This window comes from Helianthus annuus, chromosome 17, assembly GCF_002127325.2.
Source record: "Helianthus annuus cultivar XRQ/B chromosome 17, HanXRQr2.0-SUNRISE, whole genome shotgun sequence".
Classification (NCBI taxonomy): domain Eukaryota; kingdom Viridiplantae; phylum Streptophyta; class Magnoliopsida; order Asterales; family Asteraceae; genus Helianthus; species Helianthus annuus.
Genome location: NC_035449.2, coordinates 38450511 through 38454267, shown reverse-complemented (window position 1 = coordinate 38454267; position 3757 = coordinate 38450511). Strand labels below are relative to the sequence as shown.

The following is a 3757-nucleotide window of genomic DNA, read 5'->3' as shown; positions in this document are numbered from 1 at the left end:
AGCACGGGGTGTAGGCGTACACCCGTCGTGTATAACTCTTTAAATGTGGTGTGTCTATTAATCTTTAACCCTGACAAGATCCCAGGCTACCAAACGTACGAGTAGCATGTAATTCGTTCACAAGTTTATATTGCATAATTATCCCAAGTTATAAAAATATTTATGCCATGTGCATTTAAATCAATTTTCAATCATTTTCAAAATGAGTCAGTTAATTTGTATTTACCAGTGTAAACTGACGTATTTTCCCAAAAGGTTAAGTGCAGGTACTACACGTACTAGGCTGGCTGTTTCCTAGAGCGTCCACAATAGTCTCGCAAGCTCGGACGACAATAAAACTGTTGAACAATTATCTTATTTTATTTGATCCGCCTGTGGATCCGTTTCAACTACTCGTGATATTTATTATTACATTGTATTTAAAGTTGAAATGAATCTATTCTGCTTCCGCTGTGCATTATTATATTGTGTTGTTTGTCTATGACGATGCCAACTACGTCACCATACCCCACACCGGGCCCACCGGTGACACGTGGAGATCGGGGTGTGACAATAGGGAGACCAGATCGCGTGAATGTTTTAGTCTCACCACACCGCACCAAACACACACTCTTCAACTGATTCAAGGCGATCTGAGAGATTTCATCATTTTCGAGCTTTAATCTTGTGTCATAGTGTTTAGAATCCTTGTATAAGTTGGTTTATACAACTTATATCATGGGAAAGCTATAGATTGCTGTTTAATTGAACTGAATCTCGTGAACTCTTATGAACTTGAATGAACCGAATGTTTGAACCTAGATCTAGGGTTATGCAATGGATTAAACTGAATAAAAATCACATCAATGTACTCGGAATTTGATGTAGAACAGATCTAGTGTATCAATTGCATCATAAGAACACGTTTTAACAACCTGCAAAATCCCTGTACATAAATGGTTATTCAAACGAGGTGATGATCCAGTTCGCACGAGATGGTCAAAAAGTATAAATGTTCCAGATCGCACGAGATGACCAGATCGTTTGAAATTGTTTCAGTTCGTTTGAAATCCAACTCGTTTGAAATTCCAGATCGTTTGAAACACCAAACCGCATGAGATGGTCACTTCGCATGAACACCAGATCATGTGAATGATGATTTTTGAAAATTGTGCAAAATGTTTAATTTGTTTGTTTATGTTTGTGTTTCAGGCATCGAACATGGAATTTGAACCATCGCACAATATTTGTTGTGTCTATGATGAAGAATTATCTAAGATGGTTATGTTTAAAGAGATTTTGCCGTTCATGAAGCGTTTACCAATTCAAAAAGGTGACGGATCAGTACAAAGTATTCAAATCTCATGTTGCTCATTTCTGGAAGAATGCTAAGTATGTTGAAGTGAATGATGTAATTAATTCAAGTGTTAGTATAGATGGAGAAGATAAAGATATCATAATCACAGAACACCTTGTACGAGAAGTGTTAGAGTTTCCAGATGATGAAAATTCGCCAACAGGGTTTCCGGAAAGAATGGTCAAAGGTTGTATGCTAAGAATGGGTTATAACGGTCCGTTGAATAAAGCAAATTATCTGAAAGCTTGTTTATGAAGCCATACAAGTTCTTTATACATTCAGTGATTCACGCGCTTAGTCACAGGAAAGGAGGATACTGTGATGAAAGATTATCAAATGTGTATGGTGACAGTGTTGGTGCTTAACAAGAAGTACAATTTTTCTAGAATCATTTTTCACTACATGAAAGATAACATTACTTCTGGTAGTAAAAGTTCGGTGTATCCGAGATTTGTGCAGATGATGCTGGATCATTGTAACACCCCAAAATACGCTATCCATTTATGTTGTTTTAAGTATATAAAAATGTAAAAAATTTAACCAAGTTAAAAGAATATGATATTAATTAATAAGAAAGAAAGTTAGTGTGAAAAATGTCAACACTTGAAACTTAGGGGCTGAACTTGTTAAATGTAATATTAGTTTCACTAAACTAGAGAAACCACAAAAATAAACACACTGATGTGTGTGGTGGTCGACCAGAAGCAAGACAAGGGGGGGGACCCTAGTTTTCAAGGATTCTCAAGATTAAGAAGAAATTGAGAGCCCAAATCAATGCTAGAACCCGAATTGTCAACCATCTAAGCTCGAACATCAATAGGTAAGTCGAAAATCCTGTTTTAGTGAGTGATGAGAAATGGGTTTTTGACCCAAACGTGAAATTAGGTGCAATTCTTGTGCAAATGTAAGTTAGGAACTCATAATAGACTGGGAATTATGCTTGATTTCGATTATTGAAAGGGTTAGGGTTTATACCCATATGTTGTAGGACTTGCATGAACAAGATGATTTTTATAATATGCTTACAATTGCGAGTTGTTGCATGATCTTGTATGTGATAAAGAAATTAGACAAATTATCATAAGATGAAGGAAAGATAGGAATTCAACCAATTCTTGTTAAACTAGAAAGTTAATCAAGTAAAATCCATGCTATGAACACTTGTACATTATGATTGTAAATACAATGCCCACCAAGTGTTTGATAAAATGCTTAAGAGATGATTATATATGTGGTATGAGAAGAAAATGATGGAATGACTTGATTTAACTAAGTAAACGAATGTTGTAATGTAGGCGTGAAGGAAGAAAGCTCGAACACTAGTAAAGCGGGAGGTGTACAAGATCGAGGTATGATTCATTGCATACAAATCCTTGTTATATTCTCTTTTTATATAATCGATGTAGAACTATTCTTGTATAACAAATGTGACAAGTAGCAAGTACGCGACAAATCCCTTGTGGATTTGGGTACGCTAACGAAAGTTGTGTTAAGTTATATATGTTGACCGATTGAAATTAAGTCATGTCAAGTAAAGATAAACGCTATCCGTTTTAACGGGTAGCTTTGAATGCCATAATGAATGTGAAAGTTAGAATCCGTTATGCGGATTGAACGAAGAGTAATATGTATGCTTAACTCTCAACGAGAGTGTTTATGCCAACCCAATTAAACGGGTCGAATATGTATGCTTAACTCTCAACGAGAGTGTTTATGCCAACCCAATTAAACGGGTCGAATATGTATGCTTAACTCTCAACGAGAGTGTTTATGCCAACCCAATTAAACGGGTCGAATGTGTATGCTTAACTCTCAATGAGAGTGTCTATGCCTAACCCAACTATTCGGGTAGTCGAATGCGTAAAAGTAAGAATGTTTTGTAAGGATAAAGCTTAAACGAAAGAATTATGATTTTTACTAGGGTGATAACTAACCTTTTAAAATGTTGATTGTTAATGTAGGTAAAACTCCGCTATAGGCGATTTGGGGATATGGAGCGAGCACATGATCAAGCCTTATTATACCAAGCGCTTCCGCTAGTTTTTATACATGCTTTGGGTCCATGTTTTGTTACTTTGTTTAATCTTGTTAGAAGTCTTACACTTGAAAACTTGTTGTTTTGATTGGGTAGTTTAAAGCTAGTAGGGTCGTAGGTGAATATTGTCAATTATGTCAAAACAGGGGGCATGTCCGTTTTACAGACGGGTCATGCCCAAATTTTGTAAAAATATATATATATATATATATATATATAATATTGTTAGGTGTACAAGTTGGTATTTCGATGTCCAAAAAAAAAAATTATCCTTTCGTAAGTAATCTAATAGTAACGAAAAGCGGACCTTACAAGTTGGTATCAGAGCCAAGGTTTGAGGGATTCGGCAAAAGTCCTAGTGCTCGAACTCAAACCAATGGCTCGTG

At 35.9% G+C, this 3757-nt stretch overlaps 1 long non-coding RNA gene across 1 annotated transcript; it reads left to right on the top strand.

Moving 5' to 3' along the window:
* Positions 1-2056: 2056 nt before the first annotated feature.
* On the top strand, positions 2057-3557 carry LOC110925894. The gene is made up of 3 exons (XR_002584850.2): positions 2057-2156; positions 2632-2685; positions 3298-3557. It is a non-coding gene; the product is annotated as an uncharacterized LOC110925894 (long non-coding RNA).
* The last annotated feature ends 200 nt before the right edge of the window (positions 3558-3757 follow it).